The sequence below is a fragment of the Zea mays genome, chromosome 5, assembly GCF_902167145.1.
Source record: "Zea mays cultivar B73 chromosome 5, Zm-B73-REFERENCE-NAM-5.0, whole genome shotgun sequence".
NCBI lineage: Eukaryota > Viridiplantae > Streptophyta > Magnoliopsida > Poales > Poaceae > Zea > Zea mays.
In genome coordinates, this window is record NC_050100.1 from 31,230,375 (window position 1) to 31,257,952 (window position 27,578).

At 52.2% G+C, this 27,578-nt stretch overlaps 1 pseudogene; it reads left to right on the forward strand.

The window, feature by feature from the left end:
* The first annotated feature begins 358 nt into the window (after nucleotides 1–358).
* Nucleotides 359–25,824, forward strand: LOC103628107 (MFP1 attachment factor 1-like; annotated as a pseudogene).
* The last annotated feature ends 1,754 nt before the right edge of the window (nucleotides 25,825–27,578 follow it).

Consider the following 27,578-nt stretch of genomic DNA (forward strand, 5'->3'; position numbering starts at 1 on the left):
GGTGTACTGGCTGTGGTATTGCTAAAGCTAGCCGAAACCTTCGATAGTACCCTTAAATGGGAAATTATTCCTGAAAATGTCGAGGGTGAGAAGAATGAGAAAGTTGAGGAGTCGACAGAGAAGGAGAAAGAATACTTGAAAGAGAAAACACATGTGCTAGAAGGCGAGTAAGTGACTATGCCGCCAGAATATGTTATTCCTCATGCAACTAGCAAGGAACTTATAGTAGAACAAATTGCCCAAGTGCAAAACATTGCCAAAAGACAGGTATCCGACGGGAGCAACCATTTTTGGTGGTGGAGAAGATGACTACTTTTATTGCTACCCAGATAACCTGGAAACTAAAACCTGCCACTACATGGCAAAGAACATTGGATTTTCGAAGCTTGAAGATGGTCTATCTGCCATGCTCCTACATGATCTTCCAGATTATCTAGCCTACAAAAGCTTAAAGGTAACATTGTATTTCTGCTTCGGTTTATTAGTAGCAGAGGCTTAGGGTCATGACTTTAACTGTTTCTTGCAATTTGCATGGGTTTATATTGAGCAAGGGTTTGAAGATTTAGAAGGATTTTGAACAAAACAACACACAAATGGTGATAGATAACCTTTGCTCAGAGGTTATAGACCTTCAACATAAAAATGAAGAAAAAGAAGATATGGTTAACAATCTAAGCAATGATCTGGTTAAAAGTTGATCCGAACTTCGGAAGGCTGTTGAAGAGAAGAATGAGATATTATAAAATGAAAAGCTTAAAGATAACAGAATTTTGGATCTCGAGGCAGAAAATCTTTGGCACTCAAAACGTGTCAAGAACTTAAGTCTAAAATGAAAAGATTTGCCAAAGCACATAAGGCCAAAGTGGCTAAGCTGAAGGAAGAGCTAGAGAATATACATGTGAATTTTGAAGTGGAAAAGTCAAAAAAATAATTATTTAGTGATGATAAAGATTGTTTTCAAAACATTCTTGACAAATTACGAAGCTCCAAAGAGGAGTGCTTCTCTATCGCCACCCAATGCTGTCATTGACTGAGGGATACCTTTGTTTCAATTGGCCCCAGCTCCAGTGAGAAAGATTATATATATGGTGACAACACTGGGGTAATAAAATGGATTGACGGAGAGGTAGAAGTTTTTTATGTGATTTTGTCGACCCGAGGGGATTATTGTGCATGGATAGGCGCCCGAAGCGCAGCTTTGATGGTGGAAAAAGCTAAGTGCTAGCATGTGAAGATTGTGAGCAACCTAACTTCAAAATCTTCGTGTGCGATATCGAGAAGCCCTCAGCCGAAGCCTCCAACCTAGAAGAATTTTTTATAGGAGTTTGGAGTGCTAGAGGGAAAAATGGCTGGCGAAGTAGTTAAAAAGAATGTAGAAGAGGTTTTTACTTAACACTAATTCTTCTTTGTTAAATATCAAAATGATCACTTACATGTGCTCTTTTGCTTTGTAGGTGGAGAAGGCCGTAAAAGAGGAGTAGTGATTAGGGAGGTCCAAAGGATAAAAGAACTCGAAAGTATTATTTCGATATTTTGATCAAAGCTCTTGTCCGATTTATGTGAACCTGATAGATTTGTTGAAAAGATGCTCTCTCATAGGAAATAATTAAAGACTACAAGCCCAAAGAGGATGAAGAACTGAAGGAATCACTGGCCCTTATTGATATTGTGAATGAGACAATAGACGAAGGTGTACTAAAATTTTGTTATGATGTTGCTGAGGAAGATTTGAATGAGAACTTATGAGCAATTTGTAAATACTTTGTAAATTCATTTGTGTAATATCAAAAGCTTTGTTTTGTTTGTTGTGTGATGCTTTTGTGATGTGTGAAACCAAGACTTGTGTCTTTTGAGCCGAAGGCAAAAAACACCTTTCCTTCTTTTCATGCATAACAAAGGCATCAAACTCTCTATATTTTTGTGACGAAACTTAAAAACTTGATACAATAATAGAAAACAACAAACCGGTTCAAATTCTACTATTCACAACACATACGTTATGTCATGCAGATAGGAAAAATGTAATGTAGCAGGGATACTTGAGAATATAAAAATGAAACATCTTCGGTGTTGCTTGATGTCATCTTGATTCTTCCTTCTATTTGAAGGGATTTAGATTATTTTTGTCACCATCATCGAGTGACTGATCTTACCTTTGTATAATTCGGGAACAAAGGGGACACCTTCCCTTATTGTGCTTGTGCAAACGAGAGAATATTGATAATGATATGCATGACGGTGTGATGAAATGACGATATGATGCATAATGAATGATGTTGAATGTATTACAATGAGGGTGCATAAAAATAAATGATCATGTCTTTGAGATCTGACTCTACCTTCCGTCTAAAGGACTTCAGAGTCTTATCACCATGGTTGGGTGATTTTATTTTTGACTTCACCTTCCATCCCAAGGACTTCAAAGTCTTTTCACCATAACTAGGTGATTCTCTTTCTGACTCTACCTTCCATCCGAAGGAGTTCAGAGTCTTTTTAGTTTTTGTTACACTCGAAGGTGCAACCTTAGAGTTTCATTTACAAAACTTGAGAGGGGTTTTCACCCTTTTAGTTCATTGAGACGAAGGTGGGGATAAACAATACAGACATAAAGGAATGCAAAAAAGTTTTTAGCTTTTGTGATAGCTTTGGCTTCTTGAGACAACAGCTCTGGCCTCAGTATATAAGCTTTGACTTAGGAACATTGTAATTTACTGTAAGCGCTTCAGAAGGCTCCCTTCTGTCCTGTTGATGAAAGTCCTGCATTAGAAATTGAAGATGACCCATGGTACTTGCTCATATGGTGGGGGCCTAAGATGAACTCTTGCCTGAGCTAACAGAGTTCATGATTTTTTTGTTCTAACTCCTCCCAAGAGCTAATAGAGTTAGGTGGTAGGGCAGCGTACCACGAGAATGCAGTACTTGTTAGGGATAATGAGAATAGGCAGATGTAGAAGGCTTCCTATCAGCCAATTCCCCTAGTTATGCTAGGAAATGGCCTATGTGCTCAGGTGTGCTCTTCCTGCACTCACCAGAAAACTTGGAGAAATCTTGTATCCTAGTCCCCCGTGGATATGGCATGGTGTCAAATTGGTGGTCGTAACTCGTAAGGCTTTTGATATGACTCCCATGCCTGACACACTTGTCACACCCGGATTTAAAGGCAAATCCGGGTGCGTCTCAAATGTGTGCTAGGATCAAGTCTCACACATATGATGACTCATGATACAGAAACGAATGTCACATCTTTACTAGATAATAGGAGTTTTGTACAAAATAGCTAAATAATTACATCATATGGAGACAACTATCCTTTGCAACCATAGTTGACTGGGAAACGATGGCCTAGATCTCTCACGAACTCATCGCGGCATCCTTCGTGCTCCTTCAGTAGTACCTATTCTTGACCTAGGGGGTGTGAGTACGACAATGGTGAGCTCACATACGTTTATCGCTCAACAAGTTGTGGGGAATATTGTGCATGAGCTTACTTACGGTGGGGGCTCATGTGAAATGTAAGGCTTACCAAAGAATATGGTTAAAGCTGAGCATTGCTTTTAAAGTTGGTCAAATTTTTTTTAGCAGTAACTAAGTATAAGTAGATATCATCCCAATTAAATTAGAGATCACAATTAATAATAAATCCCACAATGCAATGCATATGACAGATTGAATTTAATTCTATAAATTAATCATGCTAGAGTCCTGAGTTGCTCTTGACCGTGAGCACGACTGATATACCAGTTTTACACTCTGCAGAGGTTGCACCCTTTACCCACAAGTCATATATCCCATATATCAAGGATTTGCAAGTCCCTTAGACACTTCCGAGGTGAATGGCTAGGGATCCACTACGAGGACTTTACAAAGTTCCACTAGCTTCAGAAAACCCACTACGATTTCGTGAGAAGAGCGATATAGGAATCCCTCGTCCGAAAAGCCATCGCAGCATGATCAACCCGAGAACCTCCCTATACCATCAACTCCTCTATCACCCTTTTCTCTTTCGGGTAAGGTAGTCTCCACTAGCTTTCCTAATTAGTCAGCAAAGGGCGTCCCATTCCACCCTTGTGGTAGCACTATTATCTCATATTAAGCTCCATGTTCCAACTAACATAATAGTCTTATCATGAACAATAATTAAACAACAATAATAATTGAACATGATCCTAATTCAGATATAATATTAATCACAAACAAGGTAGAGCAATAGCAAGTCTACCCAATAGTTCATTGGTTTGCAAGGTGTGGGGTAAACAAAACTAAGGTAACCTATTAGGTCCCATCAAATTAACCTGAGCATGTCATAATGATTAACATGAACATTGTTAGATAAAGAAGAGTGATCAAGAGCACAACTTGCCTTATACTTGCAATAAACAGTTGTCGAGATGCTGACCCAAAAATTGGGTGTCGGGTTCGTCGTCACCTCACCTCTACTCGTAGCAATACATACAATCAAGCAAATAATGGATATGGTAACATTACACCAAAGCATATGAACAAACTGTGTAAGAATATTCTACGCGTCACTACGAGATCGTAGGTTTAAGAATCATTAAAATCGGAGTTAAAATGAAGTATTTATGGATAAAACGGTATTTTAGGCGCAATAAATCTAATAGATGCGATCTAACAGATATTGCATTTAAACTAAGCATGTATTAAATTAAAATATTTGAGTTGATATTAATCATTAAGCATGTATTAAATTAAAATATTTGAGTTGATATGAATCATTAACAATTATTTATTAAATGTGTAGGTTAGAACTATATATGAGATTAACTAGATTATCTAGCTAATTAACATTAATTAAACAAGTAATTAATTAATTATTAATTAATTAAACCATGTGGCATAATTGAAATAATGTTATTACTACGTACGCAAAAATTAATATGAACCTAACACAACTTGAACAAATTAAAACAAATTATTTGACCTATAAGATATCACATTTTTAATAAATTAGTAGGACTACACAAAAATAGGTGACATGACGTAATCTGATTGGTTAGTTAAATTTGTTAAAGATGGCAAAAGTTTGTTTACAAATGTATGACCTAGTCGTTGCCAACTTATCATGATTTTACCTATCGTTAAATTTGTGTTGTATGGCAATCTTGCATGTAAAAGGGTATATGGTGGCTGTTATCTCCCAAGTGGGAAGTGCCAAACTTATCAAGCTGGAAAGACCCATAACCTACCACTAAGTTACCTTCCAATCAAGAACTTTAATCTCGCGTTGTTGTTGGTCATCTCGGTTTTTTACGATGATCCAGAAGCACGATGACGATGCTCTCGCCGAGCTAGTCACGACGATGTTCTGGGTTGCCCCGGAAGATGAACGGACGGAGAGAAATTTCTCGCCGGAGTTGTTGCTAGAGTTTGGGCGGGAGTCAAACTTCGATGAGCTGTTCATATCGGCTTATGGCTGCGAGCTTAGCTTGTGGTAGACTGTTGTGGCTTGGATGACGGCGGTGCTGCCGCGAGGCTATAGAGGAGATGAGTCTATGATTGATGGCTTGAGGTGCTATAGTAGCATGTATTTATATAGGCTGGAGGTGGGTGGTTACATGATAGATCTAATTTGGTACTTATCTGTTACAATCATATCCTATCTGTTAGGAACTCTAACAAACTCGAAACCAAATTCGTTGTGCAGGTGAAAAGTTTGGCCGGACGATTACAACAACTATGTTGGTTAGTTTGTTACGAACAACATGGGATGACTATGTCATGGATGATGTAACAGTGATACAAGATCTGGCAAGTGGAATAAGAAAATAGGAGGAAAAACTCAAGTGGGTTGTGTTCCTTAAGTGGTCGAATAGGTAAACCTTTTATTTGCTATTTTTTTGTTTTTTATTTCCATATTTCATTATCCCAAATCAATCTGATTTTAAATTTTACTACCGTATTTATATACACAACCAAAACACCAACATGAATACAAATATTTTACATTTATTTACTCCTTATTTACTTTGCTCAAATAAGTATTTGTATGCATGAAATTTAATAAGCATATAATTCACATATTTATATAACATAATTGGAGTAATTTATATAGAATAGCTCACTATCCTATTTATTATAGTTTAAGTATATAGCCAGCATTTTATATTTATTATTTATAAAAATTTAGGGAAGATAGTCTCAATTCATAACTTTGTTATAATACACTTGAAATTTTAAATCTTTAGAATTTTTTCTTAACTCACCAAAATACGATTTTGGAGTGTTACACACTAACGCCAAGTTTATCCTTAAACAACTTGGCTACATTTCCCCTAATCTTTTTGTCGGGGACCATAATTAGGGGTACCCTCAAGACTCCTAATTCTCAGCTGGTAACCCCCATCAGCATAAAGCTGCTAAGGCCTGATGGGTGCGATTAAGTCAGGGATCAGTCCATTCGAGCGACTCGATCACGCCTCGCCCGAGCCTAGCCTCGGACAAGGGCAGCCGGCCCCGGAGGATTTCCGTCTCGCCCGAGGCCCCCCTCCAACGGTGAACATATTTCCGGCTCGCCCGAGGCCCTGCCTTCGCTAAGAAGCAACCCTGACTAAATCGCCGCACCGACCGACCAAGTCGCAGGAGCATTTAACGCAAAGGTGGCCTGACACCTTTATCCAGACACGCGCCCCCCGGCAGAGCCGAAGTGACCGCCGTCACTTCACCGCTCCACTGACCGGCCTGACAGAAGGACAGCGCCGCCTGCGCCACTCCGACGGCAGTGCCACTTGACAGAGTGAGACTGACAGGCAGTCAGGCCCTGCCAAAGGCACCATAGGAAGCTCCGCTTCGCCCGACCCAGGGCTCGGACTCGGGCTAAGTCCCGGAAGACGGCGAACTCCGCTCCGCCCGACCCAGGGCTCGGACTCGGGCTAAGTCCCGGAAGACGGCGAACTCCGCTCCGCCCGACCTAGGGCTCGGACTCGGGCTAAGTCCCGGAAGACGGCGAACTCCACTCCGCCCGACCCAGGGCTCGGACTCGGGCTAAGCCCCGGAAGACGGCGAACTCCGCTCCGCCCGACCCAGGGCTCGGACTCGGGCTAAGCCCCGGAAGACGGCGAACTCCGCTCCGCCCGACCCAGGGCTCGGACTCAGGCTCAGCCCCAGAAGACGACGAACTCCGCTTCGCCCGACCCCAGGGCTCGGACTCCGCCCCGACCTCTGCCGACGACCTCCGCCTCGCCCGACCCAGGGGCTCGGACTCGGCCTCGGCCATGGAAGACAGACTCGACCTCGGCTTCGGAGGAGCCTCCACATCGCCCAACCTAGGGCGCAGGCCAGCCACGTCAACAGGAAGCGCCATCATCACCCTACCCCGAGCTGACTCGGGCCGCAGGGAACAAGACCGGTGTCCCATCTGGCTAGCTCCGCCAGATAGGCAATGATGGCGCCCCGCATGCTCTGTGACGACGGCGGCTCTCAGCCCCCTTACGGAAGCAAGAAGACGTCAGCAAGGACTCAACCGCTTCGACAGCTGTCCCTCCGCCAGGCTCCATCGCTCCTCCGACGGCCACGACATCACACCAGCTGGGTGCCAAAAATCTCTCCGGCTGCCACATCAGCATGTACTTAGGGCGCTAGCTCTCCCCCGCTAGACACGTAGCACTCTGCTACACCCCCCATTGTACACCTGGATCCTCTCCTTACGCCTATAAAAGGAAGGACCAGGGCCCTCTTAGAGAGGGTTGGCCGCACGGGGACGAGGACGAGACAGGCGCTCGCTCGGAGCCGCTCGCTTCCCTCACCAGCGTGGACGCTTGTAACCCCCTACTGCAAGCGCACCCGACCTGGGCGCGGGACGAACACGAAGGCCGCGAGATTCCCACCTCTCTCACGCCGGTCTCCGGCCGCCTCGCTTCTCCCCCCTTCGCGCTCGCCCTCACGCTCGACCCATCTGGGCTGGGGCACGCGGCAACACTCACTCGTCGGCCCAAGGGACCCCCCGGTCTCGAAACGCCGACAGTTGGCGCGCCAGGTAGGGGCCTGCTGCGTGTTGACGAACAGCTTCCCGTCAAGCTCTAGATGGGCAGTCTCCAGCAACCTCTCCAACCCGGGACGGTGCTCCGTTTCGGGAGTCTTGAGTTCATGTCCTTCGACGGCAGCTACGACATGATACTCCTTCCACCGCCGTGCGACAACGACAATGGCGGCCGACAGCCCGCCCGCCGGCAGAATCGACGACATCTTCCCCGCGTGGCAGAAGAAAAATCTTCGAGCTCGTCCCGCCTTCTTCCCCGTCGGCGGAGGGGAAGGCAGGGCAACCAAGGCCAAGCAGGAGGCAGCGCCTCGTCGGCTGTCGAGCGAGTCGACAGCGCCGGCACCCCAACGAGGGGCGCACCGGGTATCGACTTCGCGCCTGAGACGAAGACGAGCATCGTCTCCCCGCGACACGCCAATCCCGAGCAAGTGGACGACGCCAGCGCGCTTGCGAAAAGCTTGCAGGACGTCGCCCTCGTACCTGAGACGACGGTGCAGTCAGTCCCCGACGTGACTTCATCGCCGCTCGTCGACCAAAAGGTACCGACCGATTCCCATCCTACGTCATTTGGATTCAGCCTCAACCCGCCTAGCGACCTCGCCTTGGCGGACGCCCTCGTAGAGGCGAGTCCAAACCCTCTGGGGTTTCGCATGGGGTCGCCTTGGGACCGGTTGACGGACGTCTCGACCTACGGGCCCTCTGGGTCCGAGGAAGACGATGACCCCAGCATCTGTTGGGATTTCTCTGGACTTGGCAACCCCAGTGCCATGCGGGACTTCATGACCGCATGTGACTACTGCCTCTCTGACTGTTCCGACGGTAGCCGCAGCCTCGACGACAAGGACTGCGGCCCAAGCCGCGAATGTTTCCACGTCGATCTAGGGGGTCCCTCTGAAGGCAAACATCTCGGCATGCCGGAGGATGGTGATCTCCCTAGGCCGGTGCCCCGCGTTGACATCCCATGGGAGATAGCTGTGGTCCCTGTTCAGGCGGGGGGCCATGACCCACAGCTCGAGCAAATTCGCGGGGTGTAGGCCAGGCTCGACGAGGGAGCAGGAGCGCTTGAGCCGATCCACCGGGACGTCGGGCAGGCATGGGCGGGTCAACCCCCGGCCGGAGAAATACGTCACCTGCCCCAGGGCTTCCAGCACCGCGTCGCCGATGACGTCAGGGTCAAGCCACCACCCGCATCCAGTGGGGTCGGTCAGAACCTGGCTGCAGCAGCGATGCTTCTCCGCGCGATGCCGGAGCCATCAACCACCGAGGGTCGGCGAATCCAGGGGGAGCTCAAGAATCTCCTGGAAGGCGCTGCGGTCCGACGGGCCGAGAGCTCTGCCTCCCGAAGGCAGGGATACCCCTCGGAACCTCATGCCGCGACTTCCCGATTCATGCGGGAAGCCTCGGTCTACACCGGGCGCACGCGCAACACCGCGCCTGCGGCCTCGGGCCGCCTCGGCAACGAGCACCATCATCGCGACCGTCGGGCCCACCTCGACAAGAGGGTGCGCCGAGGCTATCACCCCAGGCGTGGGGGACGCTACGACAGCGGGGAGGATCGGAGTCCCTTGCCCGAGCCACCCGGTCCGCAGGCCTTCAGCCGGGCCATCCGACGGGCACCGTTCCCGACCCGGTTCCGACCCCCGACTACTATCACAAAGTACTCGGGGGAGACGAGACCGGAACTGTGGCTCGCGGACTACCGTCTGGCCTGCCAACTGGGTGGAACGGACGACGACAACCTCATCATCCGCAACCTCCCCCTGTTCCTCTCCGACACCGCTCGCGCCTGGTTGGAGCACCTGCCTCCGGGGCAGATCCCCAACTGGGACGCCCTAGTCCAAGCCTTCGCCGGCAATTTCCAGGGCACGTACGTGCGCCCCGGGAATTCCTGGGACCTTTGAAGCTGCCGGCAGCAGCCGGGAGAGTCTCTCCGGGACTACATCCGGCGATTTTCGAAGCAGCGCACCGAGCTGCCCAACATCACCGACTCGGATTTCATCGGCGCGTTCCTCGCCGGCACCACCTGCCGCGACCTGGTGAGCAAGTTGGGTCGCAAGACCCCCACCAGGGTGAGCGAGCTGATGGACATCGCCACCAAGTTCGCCTCCGGCCAGGAGGCGGTCGAGGCTATCTTCCGAAAGGACAAGCAGCCCCAGCGCCGCCCATCGGAAGATGCTCCCGAGGCGTCTACTCAGCGTGGCGCCAAGAAGAAAGGCAAGAAGAAGCCGCAAGCGAAACGCGACACCGCCGACGCGGACCTTGTCGCCGCCGCCGAGTACAAGAACCCTCGGAAACCCCCCGGAGGTGCCAACCTCTTCGACAAGATGCTCAAGGAGCCGCGCCCCTATCACCAGGGGCCCGTCAAGCACACCCTTGAGGAGTGCGTCATGCTTCGGCGCCACTTCCACAGGGCCGGGCCACCCGCGGAGGGTGGCAGGGCCCGCGACGACGACAAGAAGGAAGATCACCAAGCAGGAGAGTTCCCCGAGGTCCGCGACTGCTTCATGATCTACGGTGGACAAGCGGCGAATGCCTCGGCTCGGCACCGCAAGCAAGAGCGCCGGGAGGTCTGCTCGGCGAAGGTGGCGGCGCCAGTCTACCTAGACTGGTCCGACAAGCCCATCACCTTCGACCAAGCCGACCACCCCGACCACGTGCCGAGCCCGGGGAAATACCCGCTCGTCGTCGACCCCGTCATCGGCGACGTCATGCTCACCAAGGTCCTTATGGACGGAGGCAGCAGCCTCAACATCATCTACGCCGAGACCCTCGGGCTCCTGCGCGTCGATCTGTCCTCCGTCCGAGCAGGCGCTGCGCCCTTCCACGGGATCATTCCCGGGAAGCGCGTCCAGCCCCTCGGACGACTCGACCTTCCCGTCTGCTTCGGAACGCCCTCCAACTTCCGAAGGGAGACTCTGACGTTCGAGGTGGTCGGGTTCCGAGGAACCTACCACGCGGTACTGGGAAGGCCGTGCTACGCGAAGTTCATGGCCGTCCCCAACTACACCTACCTGAAGCTCAAGATGCCGGGCCCCAACGGGGTCATCGCCGTCGGCCCCACGTACAAACACGCGTTCGAATGCGACGTGGAGTGCGTGGAGTACGCCGAGGCCCTCGCCGAGTCCGAGGCCCTCATCGCCGACCTGGAAAGCCTCTCCAAGGAGGTGCCGGACGTGAAACGTCATGCCGGCAACTTCGAGCCAGTGGAGACGGTTAAGGCCGTCCCCCTCGACCCCAGCGGCGACGCCTCCAAGCAGATCCGGGTCGGCTCCGGGCTCGACCCCAAATAGGAAGCAGTGCTCGTCGACTTTCTCCGCGCAAACGCCGACGTCTTCGCGTGGAGTCCCTCGGACATGCCCGGCATACCGAGGGATGTCGCCGAGCACTCGCTGGATATTCGGGCCGGAGCCCGACCCGTCAAGCAGCCTCTGCGTCGATTCGACGAAGAGAAGCGCAGAGCCATAGGCGAGGAGATCCACAAGCTAATGGCGGCAGGGTTCATCAAAGAGGTATTCCATCCCAAATGGCTTGCCAACCCTGTGCTTGTGAGAAAGAAAGGGGGGAAATGGCGGATGTGTGTAGACTACACAGGTCTCAACAAAGCATGTCCGAAGGTTCCCTACCCTCTGCCTCGCATCGATCAAATCATGGATTCCACCGCTGGGTGCGAAACCCTATCTTTCCTCGATGCCTACTCAGGGTATCATCAAATCAGGATGAAAGAGTCCGACCAGCTCGCGACTTCTTTCATCACGCCCTTCGGCATGTACTGCTATGTCACCATGCCGTTCGGCTTGAGTAATGCGGGCGTGACGTACCAGCGGTGCATGAACCATGTGTTCGGCGAACACATTGGCCGCACGATCGAGGCCTACGTCGATGACATCGTAGTCAAGACGAGGAAAGCTTCCGACCTCCTTTCCGACCTTGAGGTGACATTCCGATGCCTCAAGGCGAAAGGCGTCAAGCTCAATCCCGAGAAGTGTGTCTTCGGGGTGCCCCGAGGCATGCTCTTGGGGTTCATCGTCTCCGAGCGGGGCATCGAAGCCAACCCGGAGAAGATCGCAGCCATCACCAGCATGGGGCCCATCAAGGACTTAAAAGGCGTACAGAGGGTCATGGGATGTCTCGCGGCTCTGAGCCGCTTCATCTCACGCCTCGGCGAAAGAGGTCTGCCTCTGTACTGCCTCTTAAGGAAGGCCGAGTGCTTCACTTGGACCCCAGAGGCCGAGGAAGCTCTCGGGAACCTGAAGGCGCTCCTCACAAAGGCGCCTATCTTGGTGCCTCCAGCTACCGGAGAAGCCCTCTTGGTCTACGTCGCCGCGACCACTCAGGTGGTTAGCGCCGCGATTTTGGTCGAGAGGCAAGAAGAGGGGCATGCATTGCCCGTTCAGAGGCCAGTTTACTTCGTCAGCGAGGTACTGTCCGAAACCAAGATCCGCTACCCACAAGTTCAGAAGCTGCTGTATGCAGTGATCCTGACGCGGCGGAAGTTGCGGCACTACTTCGAGTCTCATCCGGTAACTGTGGTGTCATCCTTCCCCCTGGGGGAGATCATCCAGTGCCGAGAGGCCTCGGGCAGGATTGCAAAGTGGGCGGTGGAAATCATGGGCGAGGTAATCTCGTCCGCCCCTCGGAAGGCCATCAAGTCCCAGGTCTTGGCGGACTTCGTAGCCGAATGGGTCGACACCCAGCTACCGACGGCTCCGATCCAACCGGAGCTCTGGACCATGTTTTTCGACGGGTCACTGATGAAGACGGGAGCCGACGCGGGCCTACTCTTCATCTCGCCCCTCGGGAAACACCTACGCTATGTGCTACGCCTCCATTTCCCGGCGTCCAACAATGTGGCTGAGTACGAGGCTCTGGTCAACGGGTTGCGGATCACCATCGAGCTAGGGGTCCGGCGCCTCGACGCCCGCGGTGACTCGCAGCTCGTCATCGACCAAGTCATGAAAAACTCCCACTGCCGCGACCCGAAGATGGAGGCCTACTGCGATGAGGTTCGGCGCCTGGAAGACAAGTTCTACGGGCTCGAGCTTAACCACATCGCTCGGCGCTACAATGAGACTGCGGACGAGCTGGCTAAAATAGCCTCGGGGCGAACAACGGTTCCCCCGGACGTCTTCTCCCGGGATCTACATCAACCCTCTGTCAAGATCGACGACACGCCCGAGCCTAAGGCGCCCTCGGCCCAGTCCGAGGTACCCTCGGTCCAGCCTGAGGCACCCTCAGCTCGGCCCGAGGCGCCCTCGGTTCAGCCCGAGGTACCCTCGGCCTCTGAGGGTGAGGCACTGCGCATCGAGGAGGAGCGAAGCGGGGCCACGCCTGATCGAAACTGGCAGACCCCGTACCTGCAATATCTCCACCAAGGAGAGCTACCCCTCGACCGAGCCGAGGCTCGGCGGGTGGCGCGGCGCGCCAAGTCGTTCGTCTTGCTGGGCGATGAGAAGGAGCTCTACCACCGCAGCCCCTCGGGCATCCTCCAGCGATGCATCTCCGTCACCGAGGGTCAGGAACTCCTGCGAGAGATACACTCGGGGGCTTGCGGCCATCACGCAACGCCTCGAGCCCTTGTCGAGAATGCTTTCCGACAAGGCTTCTACTGGCCAACGGCGGTGGCTGACGCCACAAGAATTGTCCGCACCTGCGAAGGGTGCCAATTCTATGCGAAGCAGACCCACCTGCCCGCTCAGGCTCTGCAGACGATACCCATCACCTGGCCTTTTGCTGTGTGGGGTCTGGACCTCGTCGGCCCTTTGCAGAAGGCGCCCGGGGGCTACACGCACCTGCTGGTCGCCATCGACAAATTCTCCAAGTGGATCGAGGTCCGACCTCTGAACAGCATCAGGTCCGAGCAGGCGGTGGCGTTCTTCACCAACATCATCCATCGCTTCGGGGTCCCGAACTCCATCATCACCGACAACGGCACCCAGTTCACCGGCAGAAAGTTCTTGGACTTCTGCGAGGATCACCACATCCGGGTGGACTGGGCCGCCGTGGCTCATCCCATGCCGAATGGGCAAGTAGAGCGTGCCAACGGCATGATTCTACAAGGGCTCAAGCCTCGGATTTACAATGACCTCAGCAAGTTCGGTAAGCGATGGATGAAGGAACTCCCCTTGGTGGTCTGGAGCCTGAGGACGACGCCGAGCCGAGCCACGGGTTTCACGCCGTTCTTCCTAGTCTACGGGGTCGAGGTCGTCTTGTCCACAGACCTGGAATACGGCTCCCCGAGGACGAGGGCCTACAGCGATCAAAGCAACCAAGCTAGCCGAGAAGACTCGCTGGACCAGCTGGAAGAGGCTCGGGACAAGGCCTTGCTACACTCGGCGCGGTACCAGCAGTCCCTGCGACGCTACCACGCCCGAGGGGTCCGGCCCCGAGACCTCCAGGTGGGCGACCTGGTGCTTCGGCTGCGACAAGACGCCCGAGGGAGGCACAAGCTCACGCCCCCCTAGGAGGGGCCATTCGTCATCGCCAAGGTTCTGAAGCCCGGAACGTACAAGCTGGCCAACAGTCAAGGCGAGGTCTACGGCAACGCTTGGAACATCCAACAGCTACGTCGCTTCTACCCTTAAGATGTTTTCAAGTTGTTCATATACCTCGCACCCACGCAAAGTTTAGTCATCAAGGAAGGGTCGGCCTCGCCTCGGCAAAGCCCGACCCTCCCTCAGGGGCTAAAAGGGGGGGAACCCCCTCTGCGTTGAAATTTTCCTCGAAAAAAGATCTCTTCTGCCAGAATATCTTTCGTGCTTTTTGACTACTTCGAAAAGTGGATCCTGAAAACGACGGAGTACACGTAAGCAGCCAAGGCTGACCGAGCCGAGGGACTCCTACGCCTCCGGGATACGGATACCTCACTCATCACCTTCTGCGATAAGTAACTCACGTTCGGATAAGTGGGTCCGCGGACCGAACAAGTCTTCACGTTCGGAAGTTCTTTTGCCGAAGTGATCCTTCGAGCCTTCTCGACTGAGTCGGTGACAAAGCCTCATGGACGGGTAAAAGTGCGCGTAAGCGGCAAGGCCGACCGAGCCGAGGGACTCCTACGCCTCCGGGATACGGATACCTCACTCATCACCTTCCGCGAGAAGCAACTCTCGCTCGCACAAACATCCCTGTTGCCGACAAAAAAGTCCAGATACTCGAAACCAGAGGAAAAGAGATGCAGCTTTACAACACAGCGAGGATGTGTGTTCTGGCCTCAGCGGCCGCAGGAGACACACGCTACAAGACAATCTGATCCTGCAGGCTCGGGCCTTGACGCTGGAAGGGGGCAGCAGCACCCTCGGCATCGACGACACCTTCGGCGAGGTCCGACCTAGCCTCGGACGGTGACACGGTCCGAGGATCTTCGCTCTAAAGGACGACGTCATCACCACACCCGGGCAGTCGCTGCCAGGGTCTTCTCCAGGAATCCGGCCCGAGCAGGCGGCTCGGCCGGTCGCCCCGGGGCCTCGGCCAGCCGTCCTCAGAGGGCGCCAGCCCGACCCGAGGCTTCGGCTGGTCAACTCCAGCGTCGGTCCCGCCAACGGACAACCCGGCTAGGCTCCGGCCAACCAGGTTTCATTTTTGAGCCAACTCTGCCCCTGTTCATGCTGATATCGCTACCCCTGGCCTCGGCTCATCCAAGAGCGGCCAAGGGGTCCCTTTAACTAAGCCTGAGGAGCCTCGGACAACAAGGCCGACCGAGCCGAGGGACTCCTACGCCTCCGGGATACGGATACCTCACTCGTCACCTTGACACGGGGCGACTCACGCTTGGTGAAGCGGTTCAGACAACCAACAGGCGAGTCTTAGTGCTCGAAAATGAGGAAAAAACACGGCTCCGTGCCAAAATTACATACATGTTCAGGCCTCGACAGCCATAATGAACAAAAACACTGGCATTCAAAGTGCTATTACAAACGGAACTCTGGTTCCACCTCCGCAGGTACGAACAACCCCACTCGATGGGGGAGGGCCTGCGGAGCAACAGAAGACCGACGAACGGCGCGCCGTCGCCCGCTCCAGCAGCAGCGACGACGACGACTTCTGCTCCGGGGGGCCGAATAGCGGCAGCACTAACCTCAGGGCGGCTGCTGCTGCCAGGAGGCCCCCGCCCATGCCCAAACTCGTGAGGCAAGGACGGGCAGAAGGCCGTAGAGTTGGAGGTCGGTCCGTGGGCGGCCCCGGCTATCTCGTCGGCGGAAGAACCTCTTCCAGCTGCCGTGGCAGACGCCGGCGCCGCGAGCGGCTCCGAAGCCACTCGCGTCCGAGAGCCAGGCATGGTGCAGCTGCCGGCGCCACGGACGACGACTGCCCTTCCCTCCGATCACTGAGTGAAGGAGCGGGCCACCGCCCAAGCATGGGGCCGACCCCAACTCGGCACACTCCCCTCCCCAGCCCTGGTGATGAAAATCCTTGAGGCTTAGGGAGGGGCAGAGGCCGCAGCCCGGCTCGCTTTCCCCCACCATCAAGCTGGAGGTCACCATCTTGGGTGACCGCCGGCAGAGGGGTGCAGCCGGGCTGCATGATGAAAATCCTTGAAGCCGAACGATGGCTGAAAGGTACCAACTCCCACGGAGTTGCGTTCCTCCAACGATGAGGCGGAAAGACGGCGGGTATCCCCCATCCGGGGGCTCGGAAGGTGGAAAGACACGATGCATAAGGGAGCGTGAAGACATGGTCGCCTTCCGAAGGGGGTCACCCTCCTCTTAAAGGCAACTCTCCCTACTTGCGCCCCCAGCCGTCACGGGCTGAGTCTTCTCCAACACGCTCCAAGGCCCTCCCCTGCGGCGCGGGGGCTGGGTCCCACACGTCATGCAAACCGGCTCAGAGCAGAAGAAGCCAAACCACCGCGCGCGGTGCGCACGACCGCCCAGCGGTTACAAGTGACCCTCCACTTTTGCCCAGACCAGCGGGCGGAAGGGTGGGCAGCCATGCAGGCGGCATGCAACCGCGCCAAGTGGACGCGCTTCTCCGACTCCCGACACGCCCAGCATGGAGGCCCAGGCCCACGCGTCACGCAACCGGCGCGCCGGATGCTTCATGCAAGCAACTGCACCGCCACTTGCGCCACCACCGTGCCTCCTCGATTGCGGAACCAATACCGCGACTCGAGGTGACCCAGCGCACGAGCCAGCAGCGCCAGCCTGGCGCGGCGGTCATTACAGCCAAAAATGGGCCGGCAGTAATGACGGTGGCAGGCGGGCGGGAGCAGCGGTCACGTCGTCAGCCAAGCTCACGTCCCATCCGGGGGCAGCAAGAGAACCCCCTCTCACGGCGTGAAGACAACGCGCCCGTGATCCGTTCCTCGAACGGCTTGCGCACGCGCAACGGCCGCCCCGCCAACCACTCGCCCCGTCGCATTAACTCTGCGGCGAGACAGGCGGCGCTTCTGGCAGGAGAAGCGGGCGACGCTTTGCCTTCGCCGTAATAACCGCGCCAAAAAAGGTACGCCGCGTCGTTCGATTTCGTATCCTTTTCCTTTTTTCCTCTTTCTCTCTCTCTTGCAATAGGGACCGGGAAAGGGGGAGACCCCGAAAAGGATCCTTCCCCGTGAAGGAACCAGGCTCCGAGCCTCCCTATTGATCAGAGGTTCGAAGGCTGGCCCCCCGAAGGGTTCGACAGCCGCCTCAGATCATGTGGGCCCAACACCCACTACTGGTCAGAGGTTCGAAGGCCGGCCCCCCGAAGGGTTCCACGGCCGCCTCAGGCTACTCGAGCTCCGCGCCCATTACTGATCAGGGGTTCGAAGGCTGGCCCCCGAAGGGTTCACAGCCGGCTCAGACGCCGAGCGAGGGATGACCATGGGTACGTTCGATACATAACCAAGGCTCGGGCTGCGCTCCCGAGGTACCCTAGGACATTTCCGAGACCAGAGGGAGCGATCTTGTAACGGAATCCCATCAGAGGGAGGCATCGAGCCCTCGGACCCCGTCGCCAAGGGACCGGGTCCGGCAGATCACCCGCAGGTACTTTTGGGCGTGCCTCTGGGCCCCTAGCCGACTCCTAACGAATGGGGCACGGACGTCCACTCGGATTACCCGCTTGCAGCTCACTGGAGACACCATGTTCGGCGCCCATCGAGGGCAACATGGCGCTTTCCCCCCTCCTCCTTGCGGAAAGGCGACGCAGGGGCGTATGTAAAAAAGCCGAGTCTGTCCCTGATCGCCCTCTCGCCCTGTGCAGAGGCTCGGGGGCTGCTCTCGCAAACCCGGCTCCGGCCGAACCGTTGACAGCGTCAACATACCAGCCCGAGAACTTGGGACCCGACCGTATACCCGGGCTACGGCCAGCTCGCATGAGGGAACAACCAGACCAGCCGAAGCATTACGCGAGGCATTAAGATCTCGAAGGAGTGAAACCACTCCTCCGAGGCCTCGGGGGCTACACCCGGCGGGTGCGCTCGCGCGCACCCACCGGAACAAAATGCAACCGAGAAAGGCTGGTCCCCTTGCAAAAAAAGTGCGACGAAAGCCTCCAAGCGAGTGCTAACACTCCCTTCGAGGCTCGGGGGCTACTGTCGGGGACCATAATTAGGGGTACCCTCAAGACTCCTAATTCTCAGCTGGTAACCCCCATCAACATAAAGTTGCTAAGGCCTAATGGGTGCGATTAAGTCAGGGATCAGTCCATTCGAGCGACTCGATCACGCCTCGCCCGAGCCTAGCCTCGGACAAGGGCAACCGGCCCCGGAGGATTTCCGTCTCGCCCGAGGCCCCCCTCCAACGGCGAACATATTTTCGGCTCGCCCGAGGCCCTGCCTTCGCTAAGAAGCAACCCTGACTAAATCACCGCACCGACCGACCAAGTCGCAGGAGCATTTAACGCAAAGGTGGCCTGACACCTTTATCCTGACACGCGCCCCCCGGCAGAGCCGAACTGACCGCCGTCACTTCACCGCTCCACTGACCGGCCTGACAGAAGGACAGCGCCGCCTGCGCCACTCCGACGGCAGTGCCACTTGACAGAGTGAGACTGACAGGCAGTCAGGCCCTGCCAAAGGCACCATAGGAAGCTCCGCTTTGCCCGACCCAGGGCTCGGACTCGGGCTAAGTCCCGGAAGACGGCGAACTCCGCTCCGCCCGACCCAGGGCTCGGACTCGGGCTAAGTCCCGGAAGACGGCGAACTCCGCTCCGCCCGACCCAGGGCTCGGACTCGGGCTAAGTCCTGGAAGACGGCGAACTCCACTCCGCCCGACCCAGGGCTCGGACTCGGGCTAAGCCCCGGAAGACGGCGAACTCCGCTCCGCCCGACCCAGGGCTCGGACTCGGGCTAAGCCCCGGAAGACGGCGAACTCCGCTCCGCCCGACCCAGGGCTCGGACTCAGGCTCAGCCCCAGAAGACGACGAACTCCGCTTCGCCCGACCCCAGGGCTCGGACTCCGCCCAGACCTCTGCCGACGACCTCCGCCTCGCCCGACCCAGGGGCTCGGACTCGGCCTCGGCCATGGAAGACAGACTCGACCTCGGCTTCGGAGGAGCCTCCACATCGCCCAACCTAGGGCGCAGGCCAGCCACGTCAATAGGAAGCGCCATCATCACCCTACCCCGAGCTGACTCGGGCCGCAGGGAACAAGACCGGTGTCCCATCTGGCTAGCTCCGCCAGATAGGCAATGATGGCGCCCTGCATGCTCTGTGACGACGGCGGCTCTCAGCCCCCTTACGGAAGCAAGAAGACGTCAGCAAGGACTCAACCGCTCCGACAGCTGTCCCTCCGCCAGGCTCCATCGCTCCTCCGACGGCCACGACATCACACCAGCTGGGTGCCAAAAATCTCTCCGACTGCCACATCGGCATGTACTTAGGGCACTAGCTCTCCCCCGCTAGACACGTAGCACTCTGCTACACCCCCCATTGTACACCTGGATCCTCTCCTTACGCCTATAAAAGGAAGGACCAGGGCCCTCTTAGAGAGGGTTGGCCTCGCGGGGACGAGGACGAGACAGGCGCTCGCTCGGAGCCGCTCGCTTCCCTCACCAGCGTGGACGCTTGTAACCCCCTACTGCAAGCGCACCCGACCTGGGCGCGGGACGAACACGAAGGCCGCGGGATTCCCACCTCTCTCACGCCGGTCTCCGGTCGCCTCGCTTCTCCCCCCTTCGCGCTCGCCCTCGCGCTCGACCCATCTGGGCTGGGGCACGTGGCGACACTCACTCGTCGGCCCAAGGGACCCCCCGGTCTCGAAACGCCGACACTTTTCTACCCCATATGATGAACATCCACTAAGCTTGGGAGTGAAGGTTGAGTGAAGGTTTTAGGTGGCCGAGCATTGTCATGCCTAGCTTCCACCTAGGGACGCTCCAAGTGTGTGCATGGTGTACGATTGGTGCCACCTCCCCTTGTCGTGTATCTCTCTAGCTCCCTGGAGGCCGAAGAGTATTCGGTCCCATGGGTAGCAGGTGGTGTTGCATGGCTATAATGTGCCACAGGAGGGGTAGTGTAATGCTGCTGGGATAGATGTGGAAATTGTGCATATGGTCTAGCTCCATGTTCTACGTACACATAGCCGAACGGTCCGGGGTAGGGTGTTGGATCCGGTCTGGCTGGACTCCGGAAAGTTCGGCGTGTGTTGCTGGACAGTCTGCTACTAGGCCATGAAGTCCAGAGCTATACCTGGACTGTCCAACCATGTATGGCACTGCTTGGGTGGTGTGCGTGAAGATCGGTGTTGGGTCGAACAGTTCGGTAAAGGATGTTGGATGGTCCGCAAGATGGCTAGACAATGCGAGATTAAGCTTAGACGATCCGGCCTTGCCTAGAGCCGGGCGTGTGCTTGGTGCTGGCAGCAGCGGTTGTGGTTGTGTTGTGTTGTGAATTTGTTCATTACCATATGCCATATGATGGTTCGACTTGTGATGACCCATTTATAGCCGACGTGTTGGGTAAATATGGCTCTATATTAAGTTCATATGAGGGTAAACTTGGGATAGTTGATTTTCATACGAACGTGTTAACCTCTTAATAGATTCATCTATATATTGTTTTAGTTGATCCCCTCGTTGTTCTACAAAAGACTTAAAAGATGCCATCTCGATCTCCCCTTGACGGATGATCTTCAGCTGGCGATCCACGGTGAAGTGCGATAGGTACTTCTCCCTCGCCTTCTCACGTCGTTCGGCGTGTTGTCACAGTGCTTCTTCCTCATCTTGTTTCATGAAGTTTTCAAAGCGCTATTGATCATCAATAGATAGTTCCTCCAGGGTCATCTTGATGATATTGGTGGTGGAGACTTTGGTGTGATCTTTAGGACCACCCATCAGAAGTTGATTTTTAATAGATTAAAACACCCTTGTCCCCAACGGAGTTGCCAAAAAGGTGTGTTGGTTCACTTTTGGGTCAATCACCTAGCACACCCTAATCCCACTCGCCGGGAGCGAGGAACTGGGTGGTTCTTTGCATGAGTGCAGACCGTTTGCTCAAGGCAGCCAAAAGATATGTGACTTGCGTAGAGGGCTTCACTCCTGTCTATAGGGAGGCGGACCGTCCGCTTGGGGTGTTTAGACCGTCCGCGCGTACGCAGAAGCTGTGATGATCTCCTATAGATAGGGATGAAAACGAGACGGGGAAATCCTGTTTCGACCGATGTCGTATACCGTGTACACCGTTAATGTATCGTTTTTTAGGAAATACGGGAAACATGAAAAATTCGAGCGGCTCGAAAAAATTTCCCGCAATATTCCTATTTTGTTCCTGACTTGGGCCTTCAGGCTTTCCAATCCTAGTTCCCACAATCCATCTAGTAGGGATGAAAACGGGACAGATATAGCCGGATACAGGGTCATCCCATATCCTACCCTAATGTATTTCTCTCGGATACATGACCAAATACGAGTAGTTAAGTTTTAGAATGGATACAAGATGGGACCGGGTAATAATCCGGGCGGGTAAGAAACAAATAATGGATACTGCTCGGGTAGGTACCGGATAATTGTCGGGTAGTTCGTCCCGATGATATTAATTGTCCAACCATCCAACAAATACATAAATTAAGCAATACATAATCATGTATATGATAGATCAAATGTAGGAAAGGAAACCTATAAAATTGACATCATGCAATTCAAAGTTACTAATCACAAGGATATTGTAAAACCAACACCACAATATTAAAAATTCATAAAATATTCTAGTTTCACTTAAAAATTGCAAATAAGTTACAAAACTAATAAACATTTTATACGAAGATAACTCAAGTCTTCATATGAAAATTATAAAGTAAAGTACTGATTATGTTGAAACTTGAATACTTATAGTGATTTCACATGTAACTCATACAAATAAGTGCAAGTGAAATGAAAGAAATATGAACATCTTATAGATCTTATGATCCAAACATTTTTATGGTTATATATGAACATATGTTGTGCTTCCGTAAAATTTCATGATTTTTTTGGCTATTTATATATTATTAATTTCTTATCATAGAAAATCATCAAAATACAATTAAATCCATAAAATAACGTAGCGTCGACCAAAAATTGCAAATAAGTTACCAATATTAATAAATATTCTATAAAAAGATAACCTTGAGTTCTCACGTGAAGATAACCTTAAGCCCACCACATAAAAATGATAAAGTATATTAATTTAATATAAATTAGGACATTATTTCAATGATTTTGGCCTAAATATGTGTTTAAATAAAAAATTGATGTACTAAAAAGTTATAGATCTCTTTGAGCTCTACAATTTTTATATAAATTTTATCTCCATCCGATTTCATATGTAAAAGTTATGATTTTATAACTATATCATTATGCAGAAAAAGAAAAAACGGGTACGAATTCTAGGTATCCGCATCTGACCGAATATCTGAGTATTTACCGGGTACTCCTCGCTTCGTATTCGACCCGAATCCGAAGTTACAGTATCCGGGTATTACCCGTATCCGTCCCAAATATAAAAATACCCGAATCCGTATAAAAAACGGGTATTTGCATTATCCGTATCCGGTATCCGACGAGTATACCCGTCTCGTTTTCACCCTATGTGTTGAGCATCAAATCTGCTAGCCGACAAGTTGGATGGTCCGTCCTTGTGGCTTGACAACTCGCGCTCGAGATGGTTAGTCGTGTCAGCCCGAATGGTCCATGAATAGATTAGTTTAGCCTGAAGTCCTTGAATAGATTAGTTTAGCCTGAAGTCCTTTTCTCTTGCGGGGTTATTCTAAAAACTCATAGAAAACTATTAGATTTCGCTTAGAAACGGGTACATACCCCATATATATAGTTTATATATTAGGAGCCCTGGGCTTCCAATAACTAGAGGAAGCCCAGGTCGGACGGTGTAATCCGGTCGAGTCGGACCACATCCGGACGTTTATAAAACAGGACCCGGAGTGCTAGGGTTTAGTTTTTTACGCTCCACCCCGATTCATTAGCGACGCCGCGTGCGACGACGGCGGTTGCCCTAGAGCGTGCGCGACGGTGGACCCCAAGCCGGTGGCCGCAACTCCATGACCTCGACGCGCGGTGGCGGAGGTTCCTCGATCCGGAGTAGTGGCGGCGGTTCCCAGGTCGGTGGCGGCGGCTCCCCGATCCAGAGGGCGAGCGACAGCGGGGCCCTTGTGCAGGCAAGCGGCGGCGTCCCCGAGGTCCCGAGGAGGCAGCACTTCCAAGGCCGGCGAGCAAGCGACGCCCGTCGACGTGCGAGTAGCGACGGCGAAGCATGAGGCGCGATCATCGAGCGAGCGGCGTCACGGAAGGCCCGAGATGCGCGCAGCGATGATCGCGCGTGACATCCTCCGATCCGGCGCAGTTTTCTTTTCGATTATTGTGTTTTATGCCTACCACATGTATTATTTACGCCAAAAACTATATGATTTTATGCTTAAACACGGAGTTTGTATATCAGTTTACTGCATGCACATTGGAAAGACAATTCCTTGATTTATGTTGTTCGTAATTTGCGCGCATGCAATGGAAACTCCCACGATTTTTGCCATAATTTTTGGATCTATATAAAAATAGAAACCGCATGCATGCGACTGCCATATTTTCGGATCTGTCATAAAAATAGGATAGTGATAAAAACCTACTAGAGTTATCAACCTCTCATATTGATTCGGTATTTACGCTTATAATTGATAGATTTTATGCTCAAAACTTAAGGTTTTTACGCTCCACCCGGGGATGCGTCTACCAGTGAACAACATGCCAGATTTTTTACGCAGTGTGACGAATTGCATAAATATCTACACAATGTGGCATATTTAGGTCATTACGAGTCTAGCTGCATGACTGTTGCAGCGATCCTAAATTTATGAAGGAAATAAAGCATTTAAAATAGAAATCGCCACACATATCTTTCCTAAATTTACGCGTATGCAAGAGAACGTGTTTGACTCATGCATGCATTTTGCCATAATTTTTGGATCTGTATAACCGCATGCATGCGGCTGCCATGTTTTCGGATCTGACATAAAAACAGGATCGTAATAACAACCTACTAGAGCTATCAACCTCTCACATTGGCTCGGTATTTACGCTTATAATTGAAGGATTTTATGCTCAAAACTTAAGGTTATTACGCTCCAACCCGGGGATGCGTCCACCAGTGAACAACATGCCAGATTTTTTACGCAGTGTAACGAATTGCATAAATAGCTACACCATGTAGTATAATTTGTATCAATATATATCATAAACTAGATCTAATATGTTTAGCTGCATGGCTGTTGGAGGGATCCTATATTTATGAAGGAAATAAAACATTAAATACGATTTTTTGTTTCTATGCGTGCAATTCATTTCCTTTCATTGCACATTATTTTCATCATAAATTCGTGTGCATGCAGCTGGTAACAGATTTTTACGCAGTATACTGAATTGCATAATTATCTATACAGGATAGCATATTTAGTAGCAGTATATATCATAAAATGGCTGTTGCAGCGATCCTAAATTTATGGAGGAAATAAAGCATTTAAAAATAGAAACCGTCACACATATCTTTCCTAAATTTATGCGCATGCAAGGGGACGTGTTTGACTCATGCATGCATTCCTTTTTTACGCGCACAGACGTGAGCGCGGGTGGTGCAACCGACAGCCTGGTCCAGTCAGTGCGCTGGGTTGAACCAGGTTGCAGGAATGATCGACCTGAGCTTCCTTTAACTATTGGAAGCCCAGGGCTCCCGTTATACCTGCCATATCTCTACTAACTATTAAGGCAATAGTGTAGACCGTCTCCTGTGCCCCCGCCTCCCCCTCTGCGCGCACACCCATCTTCCCCGCGAAAGCTGCAACCGCCACGCCGAGAAACCCGCCGGATCTTGAGGCGGCCGAGCGGGTGCTCGCGCAGGCAGCAGCGGAGGAAGCTTGCCATCCCTACCCCCATCTAGCCCCCGCCATACTCCGACCCTAGGGTTTTCGTCCAACTCTTCCGTAAGGTTCCAAAAAAATAGCCAACGATGAGCCGGCCTCGTCACCGCTCCTGCGACCGCCGCCGCCCCTGCCCCAGCCGGGGGCGACCATTCCCCGGCCTTCTCGTTCAGCATCTGGCCGCCGACGCAGCGCACGCGGGACGCGGTGGTGCGGTGCCTCGTGGAGACGCTCGCGGGAGACACCATCCTCTGCAAGCGCTACGACGTCGTGCTGGTCACCGACGCCGAGCCCACGACGCGCGCCATCGAGACCGATGCCTTCGACGCCGTGGCCGCCGCAGGAGGCGCCAGCGCCTCCGTGGAGGAGGGGATCGAGGCGCTGCAGTCTTACTCCAAGGAGGTGAGCCACCGCCTCCTCGGCTTTGTCAAGTCCCGCTCCGCGGACACCAAGGCTGACCCATCGTCGGTGGAGGCCCTGGCCCCTGATGCGCCCGAGGCCCATCCCGCGGCGTGAGCGCCAGACAGCCAGTCATTCCGTACCTGATCTTCCTGAGATGAGATTGAGTTGCGTCTTGAGTTTGTGTGGAGACTGCAGTCTGTGTGTGTGGCTTGGGTCTAGGTCTGTGTGACTTGAACGTTAGCTGTTTGCACATCTATGCAGTTCTTCTTCCACATATATCTGATTTAGTGCGTGCTCTTTTTTTCTTCTTGCAATGACTGCCCACTGACCAAGGATTATGTTCCGTTTGCTGTGACGCTCATGCATCGAGATATAAATAAAACCCAATTTCGTGCCCTGTCCCTGTCCGCCCCTGAAGTTTGCAAATCAGGAGGCCTCGAGTGATAGGTCCGAAATAACAAGCTGAATCCTCCCATCTTTCAAGCCACGTTTTTATTTCATAACTGTCATCGTTGATTTGAAATCTGATTATGGGTCATAAATACAGTTCATTATGAATCCTCAATGATCAAATGCCTATATCGCAATCTTCTGTGTACTTTTTGCTCCTATATTGTATGTCAGCTGGCTTTGGAATCAATACCAAGCCAGCATCTCGTTCAAATGTGGCCTCGCTACTGAAATTGAATGAATCGTCTGTCTCCCATTTTTCTTTACGCCGACCAATTCTGCACGATGGCTTGTTTTTGTCAACAAGTTCAAAGAGCGTCTGGTTGGTGCTAAGCCTGTCTGATGACCCGTATCTACTCTCAGTTGAAGATGAATAGGTCTGGTGTGTATGTGTGGTATGGTTGCTCTGCTTTCCTGGATTTACTCAGCCATTCTGTTCGATATGGCTTTATACTCAATCTCCAGTCGTCGTCCAGATCGCTGATCTAGGTGTCGTGTGATGCAGACGCTCAAGAAGAAGGCGGCTTCTCAAGGTCAAAGAAGGTGCCCCATTTCTTCTCCTTGTTTTTGCTTCGACACTTACCGCAGGAGGATTGCATGTCGCTTGGCATCATGATTTATGGTTGTGGGAAGCATCCCATTACCTAATTCATATGTAGAGTTTCTAATTGATGAGCTTACCGTTTATAATTGCTGCCTTGCCTCTTCATTTGTTGTCCTAGGCCGATATAGGCCTTTCAATGGGTATTTCAGAGACAGAAGTTGCTAAAGAAAGCTCTGACATTATAATCTTGGATGATGACTTCACGTCAGTTGTCAAGGTTTGTTTGGTAGAATTATCCAAGAGGACCTAACTGAGTTCAGCACTGATTTTCTTTCCTTGTAAAAAATAATTCCACTTGTTTGGAGTTCACACATTGAAGTCCTGACTCCTGAACATAGCAAACATGCATGCCTTTTTTTTGGTATAATGTGCATTTCTAGGCTATAATTCTTGTTGCAGAAGTCTACCTGGTGAGATTTTACGATAGAATTTATGGATATATACATTCTCTTTCAGGTTGATCGTTGGGGATGATCTGTCTACGCTAATATCCAGAAATTCATTCAGTTCTAGCTCACCGTCAATGTTGCTGCACTTGTCATTAATGTGGTTGCTGTTGTTCCCTCTGGTGATGTGCCCCTAAATGTCGTTGAGGTTCGGACAATTTTCATCCTTTTTTGTGCAATTTACTCGAATGTTGCCATTGCTTCTTCATTCAAGAAGTTAGTTGTCATGTTGCATGAAACATCTGCTGAAGTTTGATATTATGTGTAAGTATATATGTAATTTTAAATCTTTTTGATAAACAATTTATATAAAACTCAGATACATATAGCTTAACAACGACACATCATTTTACCTGAGACACATGTAT